Source organism: Coffea arabica, chromosome 8e (genome assembly GCF_036785885.1).
Source record: "Coffea arabica cultivar ET-39 chromosome 8e, Coffea Arabica ET-39 HiFi, whole genome shotgun sequence".
NCBI lineage: Eukaryota > Viridiplantae > Streptophyta > Magnoliopsida > Gentianales > Rubiaceae > Coffea > Coffea arabica.
Genome location: NC_092324.1, coordinates 29,343,463 through 29,355,139, shown reverse-complemented (window position 1 = coordinate 29,355,139; position 11,677 = coordinate 29,343,463). Strand labels below are relative to the sequence as shown.

General features: G+C 37.0%; 1 long non-coding RNA gene across 1 annotated transcript; it reads right to left on the bottom strand.

Annotated features, from left to right (window-relative positions):
* Nucleotides 1-3,918: 3,918 nt before the first annotated feature.
* Nucleotides 3,919-7,101, bottom strand: LOC113733754 (uncharacterized). Its single transcript, XR_003459136.2, has 2 exons — nucleotides 6,606-7,101; nucleotides 3,919-4,170 (listed from the first exon to the last, which is right to left on the bottom strand). It is a non-coding gene; the product is annotated as an uncharacterized lncRNA (long non-coding RNA).
* Between the last annotated feature and the right edge of the window lie 4,576 nt (nucleotides 7,102-11,677).

Below are 11,677 nucleotides of genomic sequence, written 5' to 3'. Positions count from 1 at the left end.
CAAAAGATTTTTGAGTTTTACAAAGTACCAATTCTAGGTGTTTGTCCCAAAGAATCATCTTCTTATGCCTTTACCAAAGGATATTTTGAAAGGAAAAATCTTGTCTTTAAGGATAATCTATGGGCTTATAAGGGGGCATCATCTAGTGAACCTAGGTCTAAGGCTGCACATGATCCACTACACACTTCTTCATCTGTTGCACTCACTTCCATTCATCCCAGGAAGTCTACCACTACGGCATCTTCCTCCTCCAATGATGAAGTGATTGAGCTCCTTCGTGAATTCAAACAGCATATTCTTCTTCTGGAACATGGTCTAATGCTCACCATGTCCTGTGAGCAACAAACAGCCTACCTAGACAAAAAGAACCTTCTTTTTCCCCCACCTGTGGTTGAGGAAGTTTCCCATGGCAAAGAGCCACGCCCCACTGATCCAAGTTCATCAATTTCAGACCCGAGCTCATCAACTCCCGTGACTCCTCATGGCCCTTCCACATCAGATAAAGGCAAGGCACCAGTTGAAGAAGCTGCTGAAGATGATGAAGAAATTGAAGAGGAGGACCTCTCCCAATATCAGCTTTCTCGAAGGACACCTGGATCCACCTAGTTCACCATTTAGGATCACATAGGGTCATTTGCATCTTGTTTGACTATTTCATGTGTTTCTAGTGTTTGTGGTGTTCAACAATGGATATGTAGATGTAATGCTTATGTTTATGTTGTGTTCGTTTAGTACTTTTTGATGGATGATTATGGCTGTAATGGTTATGGATGTGTGGATGGATGTTTAAGTATTTTGAATGATGAATGTGTGGATGTGATGAATGTTTTTGTTATTGGTTCTCCGTGATATATGTGATTGATTGGCCTTTTGTGATGACAAAAAGGCGGAGAGGACTGGATTGGATTGATTGATGATTTAATTGAATTGGCTTGATGGATTGAATTGGTAAAATGTTGGATGTTGGCTGCTTAATTGTTATGTTTTTGGATAATTGATTAATTCGGTAGGCTAGCCAAGTGAGGGGGAGTTTTTCAAATTTTTGCTCTATGATCCACTAAGTAAGGGGGAGTTTTTGTCAATTGAGAAAGGGGGAGCTTATATTGCAATCATCAAATCTCATTTCAAACCATTGTTTTGTCATCATCAAAAAGGGGGAGAATGTTATTCTTGGTTTTGATGATCACAAAGTACTTTGAAATGTTTATCTAACTCTCTTCAAATATTAGTATTTTTTGCCTATCAAAGAATCAGGTACGAATATGTCAAGAAATGAAAATCAACCAAAAGAAGAAGCAAAAACAGGACACTCATGTCGGACGTCCGAAAGGATGAAGAACATCAAGAAGGAAATTCTGTCGGACGCTCGTGAGGAAGCATCGGACGTCCGGATGGATCGGACGCACTCCTCGGACGCACATCGATCGTATCAGACGTCCTAAAAATTCCACAAAGTGTTGATGACTCTCTGCCAACGTTCGAATGCAGAAGCTGTCGGACGATAAAATTCCATCGGACGTCCGAACAACAACTTGATTGATTTTCGGACGATGGGATCGGACGATGACTAAGCTGTCGGACGTCCGACAGCCCCAACGGCTATCTGACTCTTCATCTGCCTTCTATCCGTTGGAAGCATTAATGAAGCCCATTTTTGGTTCCCTTTAAATACAAACGATTCTGAATCAGAGAGGAACTTTTGCACACTTTGTTTACAAGATCTCAAGAGATATTTTAGCTTGAAAATAGTCTCCAAGACAAGATTTGTTCTTCAAGTGGTGTGAATTTCTTGTGAGCATTTCTCTTGTGGTTGAAAGTTTTATTAGTGTAGCTTTGTTGAGAGTTATCTGAGTGATTGTAAAACTTCTTAGCTTGACTAAGTGAGGCTTAGGGCAAGGAGGAAGTGCTCCCTCCATTGTACATCTAGTTGATCATCTTTCATCAAAGAGAAGTTGCTCAACCTAGTGATTGGTCTTCAAGTTTGAGGAAAGCTTGGTAGACAATCGGTTTGATATTCTATCTTATTCTTTTTGTTTAATAAAATTCTCATTGATTATCTATACTTGTTTTTCTAATCAACATTGCTCTCTTCTTCTAATCTACTTAGTTGATCATTACTAGAAAAGAAGGTAAATTTTTATTAAAGAAAAATTGCATAAATTTGATTAAGATTTTAATCAACCTAATTCACCCCCCCTCTTAGGTTGTCTTTGGGCCTTACACTATTCATGGCCGACTCCGGTTTCATTTTTTTTTATTTTGACATTTTTACTTGTTTACTCGCGTTTGTATGTCCCGAAACGTATTTGTCCCGAAACTGAATCGTTAGTCCTGGCGAGAGTTGGGTAGGCAGTCCGCTAACTCCTTTGGTTCGCCTTAGGGGAAAGTGGGGCTGTCATAAATAGTTACTTATTTCGGACCCTTGATTTGCCTAACGGGTAGCAGTTGACTTAAACCAACTGGTAAGATGATAAATTTGGAAGAAATGCGTAAGGAAATGGATATTCTTTGAAATGAGGTAGAATTTCAAAAGAAATTGGCTGACTACTGGGAAGGACGGTGGAAACAATAATATGTAGAGAAAATTGAGTTGCTACGCAAGAACGTGGAATTGGAGAAGAAATACAAAGGAAATTCTCAAACTGATCAAACCGTGACTTCTCATGTAACTTGTAGATATTGTAGCAAGATTAACCACAATGAGACCGAGTGCTGGAGAAAAAGAAGAAAATGTCTGAGGTACGGTAGTACTGAGCATAAGTTTTCGAATTATCTTAGAGCTTCTAAGAAAAGAAAAAATACTCGACAGTCTGCTAGATCCACTGCAAAGCAATCGAGGGGCAGAAGAGGTGATTAATGCTAATGGCTGTGAGAGAAATCCGAGTATTAGAAGTAATATGAGTGGGGATGGAACTGACCCCACTCGAGAAATAGGGGTTGTAATTTACCTAGTCTAGACTAGCACTTTAGAAGTGGCAATCCTTTGTAAAATTGGAAAATCCTTTTGTTGTTTTGTATCTTGGCAACTCAGCACGATCTGTTATGACCTTGTCGTTTCCCTTCTCCTTTTGAAATGATTTGATAAACCTATTCTAATTTGATGTAACTATATGATCTTTTATAACATATGACAATTTACTTGCTTTTAATTGATTTCATGGCTTACAGGTATATTTAAACTTTGCCCCACACCTTTAGATTGGTGATAAGATATGAACGGTAATAGACGTGGTCGAGATTGTACTGAAGAGCGTAGGCAAACTTGAGGTCTTGGAGGTGACCAAGGATCGGCAGTGGACCAAAAATCGAGAACTGAGGGCTAAGACCACTACAAGAATTTTGGTCATCAGTGATAACTACTTTTCGTCACAAAAAATCAAAAAGTCGTCACTGATGACCATTATTGACAACATTTCAGTTGTCGCAGGGTCGTCACTGAATTTCCGTCGGTAAAAGTATACAGTGACGACTTTAAAGTCATCAGTAAATAGAAGCTTTTTTATGACAATCTATGTCTTCAGTCAAAAATGAAAGTATACAATGACGACCTTAGAGTCGTCAGTGAAGGAAATTTTTTATGTCAACACATATCATCAGTAAAAGCTATAAATCTAGTGACGACACCTTCTCTTGTCAATGATGCATGGAGGGATGGTAGTGAGGGCATAGGGGAATTAGTGACAACTTTGTTGTCAATAAACCCCTGATCAACTGTGGCTACAATCCCTTATCAATAGACAGTTTTGATTGAGTGACAATAACAATTGTCAATAAAGACATCTTGCCTAGAAAAATACTACTCATTTACAACACCTTACACATGACTTTCCTACTACAATAATATCTAAAAAATGAAAACATCAGCAATGTTTAATAAATAACAAACGTCGGCACCCGTTACAATAGAATATGCCAAAATAACATATTAAATATTCAAATGTCATAAATAAGTGCAACATCATAGTACAAATAGTTTCATAAGTTTGAGTAGAACAAATACTACTCATATAAGTCAAGACTGCACTAAAAAACATATTCCAAGTCCCAAAACATTTCCTGCGCTTCCGAAACATTTTCTAAACTTAAGACAGCACTATAACCACAGTTTTTGAGCCGACATGTAAGCCGTACTGCTAATCTTCTTCAAAACCTCCAAAATGAGCAATATATCTGCAATAAAGTAGTAAAGTTATCAGGTGACAAAAGCAAAATAGTCTCTAATTGCTAAATAAACAACAAAAGTAACAAGCATTCACTAATCTGATACCACCGTAATGAATGCAGCAATTGCAGCAGAAATAGAGTGATAAGGGGGAGAGAAACTAGACTTGAGGAAGAAGAAAGAGAGATATTATTCAAAATGATTTTTCCATGTTGCCCAATCCGGATTTCTGCATTCTTATACAGCTCAAGAATAACAAAATAACTACTTGATTGTTGACTCAGCACAAAAGTCTAACTAACAAGGAAGATTCCCTTTAACTACTTGAAGGAAATACATTTCGCATATACTATATTGGTATTCTTCAAGTGAAATACTATACTGGAAATACATTAATTCTTCAAGTTGAAACTGACAATCCACTGCAAAGAGACCAAACAGTACTATACTGGTATTAAAGGCTAGACGGACACAAATTAATGGAAGGGGAGAAGATGGAGAAGGGGAGAGTATGTGTAACAGGTGGAACTGGACTTTTGGTATCATGGTTGATCAAAAGGCTTCTTGAAGATGGTTATTCTGTCAACGCTACAATTAGGTCCTCTTCAGGTTCATGTTTGCTAATTTACTAGTAATTAGTTCTTTACTTGAATTACTTTACCATTTCCGTCTGCAACTTTACATATCATCAGAACAACAGTTTTTGGCAACTAAGTAGGAACTAATTTCATAAACGAAGGGTCTGAGACAGAACAGCAAATTGTCTGCACCATATTTCTAACAAGAAATCAGAAGCTTTGGTCAGCAGAGACAAAGGGAATGAAGAAGACAGTGCCATGATAAAATTCAACAAGGAAAGAAAGGATTTTCCAGAGTAAAGGCGGTAATTAGGAGCCATCAAAGTTTCCGTTTGAGCTTTAAAGCCTAAATGTCATTGCAAAACAGAAAAACTAGAATCAGGACAACACATAGCAAATCATTAGGCTTAACTAGAAATTGCACGACATTAATGTTTAGCAAGTATTCAAAAAGCTAAATCAGTACTTTGTTTTTGCTGTTCATTTCTAACCTAAATTAGTAAGCAGATATCAAATCTTCCTACTCTGTCCACAACGACCAGTAGTGATAGCAAAGTTATGCATGAACTTACTTTATAAACTCAAGGTGATTTACTCACAACAAGAGTAAAATGAGAAAAAGAAACATCATGGAGCATAAAAAACGGCAAGTGAGCAGAAAAGGAAAACAACAACAAATTTTCTTCATACATTTGGAGACCTGGAAACTAATCATGATGAAACGATCATAACCCAAAGGATAAACCTCAATGCTAACAAATGCAAATGAACATAGAGCTTGTGAATTGCTGTGCAACAAATTTATAAGCCGCGGACTTTACGAATTGCGAAATGTGAAGCATAAAAGAAAAAGGGTTCCAGCTAAACGGAACTCACTGCTTCATGTAACAAGAGCGAAGTTAAACATGAGAGACAGACTTAAGACATCACAAGCAGAATGCAAGGAAGGAGAATCAAGAAAGACGGCCATATAGGCGTGTGAGTAACCAACAAGGAAAAGGAAACACCCATCAACAAACTGCCATCCAGCAGACTTTTGTTACGTGCATTCTGGGCATGACTCACGCTCATTAAAAAGATTCTCAACATCTGACTAATTTATCAAACAGAGACATGAAACAGAGGGAACCTATGAAATGGAAGAGATAAACAAGAGAAAACAGCCCATAAGTACTAACGAATAGATTGCTGTCTATTTACATTCAGATTCTCAAACCAATCTGGCAACTTGGAGAAATCATATCATTCTAGTTCCAAACGCTACTCGGTGAACCAGCAAACAGGGCAAACATTTTTCAATCAGAATCTAGTTAGGCATTTCGTCGAACAGGTTGGGGCATTAGAAATTTCATCAGACTTTTGCTCCAATTGAAGTTAATCGGCCCCAAAATTGTTCAATAAGCAAGAGCTTTCAGTTCAATTTAACACATAAGGCACATATGATCTAAAATCCTGAACAATCAACATGACAATTGTACTTAGCAAACGCACAGCAAAAATGCTCTGAGCATCGCGGAATGCAACAACGAAAAAGTGGAAAAAATCAACTTCAAGAATCATGGCTTTTCTTTTTCTTCCCGACTAGCAAACGCACGGATTCTGCCTAACTTTGGACTGGCCAGAGTCCCTATTGAATAAAAAATCACAAAATCCCCTCTTTTGGTTCAAAACTTTCGTTCGGGCTTTTTATCAAACAGGTCATGAGCATTAAAAATTTCAATGATTCTTTGTTCAAGTGATATTATATCTAGCCCCAAAATTCATCAGAACAAAATAGATTTCAATCCCAGCATCATATAAAACACATATATTCACGGGCTATGTAAAACACAGAAGGAAGATTGAACTGTAAACGAAGAAATTACCTCTCACGGTCTCGCCAAAGCAAAATTCTCCAAGGCAAGCATCCAATGAGGACCGCTGGGGTAGACATCAATCAAGCCGTTGAACTGCCTCTCTCCTCTTCTACGTGCTTATCATCAGCCTTCAACTTCTTGACATCTTCGTTGTTCTCTCCCTCCTTGTCAGCTTCATCTCTGACGCGCTTTAAACTGCCGGCACCGCCAACCGCCGCGTCATCAGCTTGGGCTTCGACTATTTTCATGTCTTGAGTGGACGATTCCTTCACCTCACCGTCGACTAGGGTTTCTGGGGTTTACTTTTGCTCTATTTCTGCCATAGTTTCCTCTCTTTTTTCCTTTCTTCTCTTAGTCTACCTCTCTCTGACTTCAACTCTCTCCTTTTGTTTTTTTTTTCCGCCGCTCTCCTTTCCTTCCCTCTGTTTTTCCTCTTTTCGTAGCTATTCTTTCCTCAGCCGAAGCTCCCTCTCTTTTCCGTTGGCTTGCCCGATAGTTTTTCTCTTTGCTAATCCTTGTCCGCCACCCTCCTTCATTTTCTGATTTCTTCCGCCGAGAATCGACATACCTTTTTGGTAGAGAGTTGCTGCTAAATGTGGTCTTCTATTTGATCATTTCCGAGCCAAGATCAATTAGGAGATGGCGAGGAGATGTTTCGGCAGAGATAAGGAGCAGTGTGCTACGGTTGGTTCTAAGTGTTGGCTATTGGCTTTAGGATACTGCTGGTGTTTTGTTCGGTGATACTGGTAGTGTTGGCTTTAGGATACTGGTAGTGTTGGCTATTTGGTTCTAAGTGCTATAAGTGTTTCCGCGCCTCTCCTCAAAATATTGACTTTAAATGAAATTTCAATTCCTTATATTTCCCCCTTACTTGTTCAGTACCAAAATTTCAATCAACGTTTTTTAGTTTCCAACATTTTAGTTGAATTAATATTTTACTAATATAATATTACTTGCTACTTATAAATATTTTTGTGAAAATATTCATAATGGATGAGAAAATTATGTTGAAATATTACAAGTGGTAAATGCACCTTGGTTCTGCTTCAAATAGTTAATTTTTTTATGACATCAAACAGTTGATCCGATATTAATATTACAAGTGAATTTTTAGCGTCAAATTTTATTTAAATTTACTAATGTATTTCTAATCACTACTTCTTAACATATTTATCAAAAAATTATAATGGATGAAAATTTTTTGCTAAATTCAAAGAACTGGTAAATATACTCTTTCTCAAGTTGTAATAGTTTATATAGTTGTTCTAACTAGAAACTTTCATTAATTTTTTTCAATTAAAAACCTATTGAGTAACTATGACTAGTTTAATAAATCATCAAATTTTTAAAAAATTAAATTAATATTTAAGTAACTATGACTAGTTTAATAAATCATCAAATTTTAAAAAAATTAAATTAATATTGAGGCTTACAATTAAATAAAGTCATAGTTAATAAATCATCAAATTTTAAAAAATTAAATTAATATTGAGGCTCACAATTAAATAAATGCATTAGAGATGTTCAAGTTAGTGATGATACTTATGTTGTCACTAACTACGCTATAGTTTTACTGACAAAAATTGGTCGTCAGTAAACATAAACAGTGACAACAATGAAATATTGTCAAAGAAAGCGGTAGAATTACTGCCAACATTTATCAAGTCGTCACTATCGCAAATCTCGTGCCTTCCAAGTCCCATGGCGCGAAGTAGTTTTGTGACGACAATTAAAGGTTGTCACTGAAAACTCAGTTGCTTTGAGTCAATTGTGACAACCTTCAAAGTCGTGACTAAACAACCTCATTTTGTGACGACTTTTTGTCGTCACAAAGAAATGTTGTCACTAATGATCTTTTTTCTTGTAGTGGACTGTGACCCAATGTGAGGACTCGAAAAATTGCATATTTTCTTAAAATTTCCTTTTATTTTGCATAAATTACTTTCTAATAGCTTTACTACTCATTTACCTCCCCAATGGTTGGAATAAAGAATAGAATTAAGAGTTTTCCCTTTTCTTTTATAGTTAAGATAAACTAGGATTTTTACGTCTTTTCATAGTGTGAGTAATCGGTACGGAGTGTGTACTAAATTTAGTGATTAAGAGTGAGTTTTAGATGATATTAAGTGTGTGATTAGAAGTGATAATAATAAGTTAGTGAATCATAAGTTAAAACCCTAGTACGTGCGAGTTAAGGAAAAATGGTGTGAACCGACGGGTACCGTTTGTTACTGAGTGAACACACCGCTTGACCACCACTTCATTAACTTAATCTCATTGGTATTAGTGCAAAAATATCAGCCCTAATTATCCTAGAGAGAGAGCCGAAATTCTTGACTACAAAAAGGAAGGAAAAAGAAAAATTTTGAGGAATGATCTTGGAGAACATCTAACCATCTTTGACCCAAACAAATTCCTATCACCTTGACCTTCTTGGAGCTTCATTTCAGCCTCCATTTCTGCCCATTCCAGCCGTGAGTGAAGAGAGAAAAGAGAGAAGAAAAATCACTCCATTTCAATCTTGATTTCTAGCTTAGTTGAGTGAAAATCAAGAATCTAAACCGATTAATCTCTTCTTTGGGCACTTGGGAAGCTTGGTGTGCTAAAAGTTTGGAAGAAAAGATTGAAGTTTCTCCTACAAGCACCTTCGGCAAGGTATTAAGGCTGTTTGTCTATTTTCTTTCCCTTAATCTTGTTTAAGTTTGTATAACAACTTATATTCTTGGTTAGTGATAGTTGTTTGAGTAGTTTTGATGATTATGGTGGATTCTTTTTTGAGTTAGGGTTTGAATTGTTCAGCTGTATTTCTGATTGTTTAGATAGCATATGATGTCTATAAGCTTGGATAGGAGGTTGGAGTAGTGGTTCAAGACATGAATAAGAAGTTTATACCTTGAATTCATCAATTTCCAACTTTAATTCCTTGACTGCCCTATTCTGACCAGTTTCATTCGGCCATTATGGAGGCCGAATTAGGCTTAGCTCAAAGTATGAAAGTTGTAGGAAATGATTTTATATATCTTCTTGTAAAATTTCAGCTCAATCCGAGTACTGTAGCATGTGAAATGACAAAAATACCTTTGACTGCCAAAGGTATAGTTTTGCGGACAGTTTTGGGATTTCACGATTTTGGCCTCATTTTTCACTTTGGTCCGTATCAAATCAGCCTTTGGCCAAAACATGAAAGTTGTATCCCTATGTTTTATCTTTCCAACGCATCTGAAAATGCCTCAATCGGACTTTTGCAGCCTGAGTTATTATCATTTGAACCTGGTGCTGATAACTAGCCTGACAGTGAAATTCTAGTTCTGTAATCTGTAAATTCAACCTGGATAAAATGTGAACTGGGTTGAGTTGTCTTCATGAAAGTTGTAGCCCTTTGTCTTAGCTTCGAAACAATATAAACTGTACCCCAATCCGATAAGCGTAGCTTCAATTGTGACCGATACGCTAAGAGACGTCAAATCTGCCATTTAGCTATTTGCCTTTAAACTTGATTTCCGGTTGCCTTGTTAAGACTTGTGTTGTAATTGGATTATTTTGAGCCTAGTTGAAGGGCTATTGTGGTAACATTGCCTATGTGTGACATTGGGGCTGATTTGAGGAAAATAATGAAGCCATAAATGGCTGGAAATTAGCTAAATATAAAGGGCATGCCGCCCAAATTTTCACTCGAGAACTAGACGTGGGTAATTGTGGTTCGAGCGAAGAGTTGAGATTGAATTGAACTTAAATTGTTTAGGTTATTCGAGTCCTCTTTCGAAGAGGTATATAAGTTAGAGTTTGGCCGAAACTTGTACCCTTGGAAAATGAAAGCAACGACTAATAGAAGTACGTTTTTCTTGTCATTTCGACTCAAATAGAGATTTCAAAGTTTAATCACTTCAAAGTTTCAAAGTTTTAAGAGCGAGCATGAGTTTACAAATATCTCCAAATAAGTTTCAATTACTTGATTCTTGTTAAACGAAACGTTTAAGTGTCGAATTTTAGTTGATTTTCAAAGCTCTTAAACGATATTTTATCACAGATTTGGACTCCTAACAAGGAGTAATACCTGAACGTGACCCGTAAAGGCACCACATCTTTGGTGAGTGCTTCCAAATACCTGATTGAACTTGACACTTGTTTTTAATACTTAATTAATGTGATCGAATGATATTTGATTGGTATGGTCGAGCAAATGTGTACTTTATTGCATTTGCCCTAATGTGATATGTACAAGTTTATTGGTGCAAATTGACTTGATATACTTGTGCTTGATTTGTAAGTGCGGGAGCGGCAGCATGTACCATATTCAATCCGAGCGGAAGGTACCTCTCATTCTCGTCTCTGTACTTTTATCTTGATTCAGTCAATGGAAAATGTTATCTCATCAAATTCTTGGGAACCCAAACCCCACTGGCTAGTTAATCGAGTCGAGCCGGCAAGGGTTTGGTCGATTAGATAACGAACCATGGGTATCTAGTGTTGTCGAGTGGAGTGTTATCTCCTCGACTAATCGGTATACTCGAGTATTACCACCAGTGTTTATTGTGGAGTTCGGGTCTGGTAAGGGGTTTGATCGGTGGACGGAGATTGGAGTTAAGTGGTGTACTAGACTAGTTATCTTACTTGAATGTTGACGGAGTGTCAACTACTACTCGATCAAGCTAGGGTGGAGCTGGTTTACCAAAGTAACTGTATGCTTTTATGTGAAATGCGGAATATGAAATGTTTGGCCATACAAAGTGTTATTGCTTATTTTCTTGACTTGTTACGCTCGTTATTTCAATGTTATAATACATTTACTTTTAACCAATGGTCAATTTGCTATTTGGAACATCACTGAGATTTAGCTCACTCCGTTAGTTTTGTTTTCCTTACAGGAGGTACGAGCGAGTCGTGAGACGTGTACAGACTAGCATAGTCTAGTTGTTTTGAATTTTGAATTGTACTCGCGCTAGCACCTGACTAGGGTTGGTTGTACTTGACTTGTAAACACTTTGAAGTATTTTGATATGTAGAAGATTTGTATCTGGGTTTGTGCATCAATGTATATTATAAGTTTGAATTGTTGTGTTATTTATTTTTCTATGGATGTA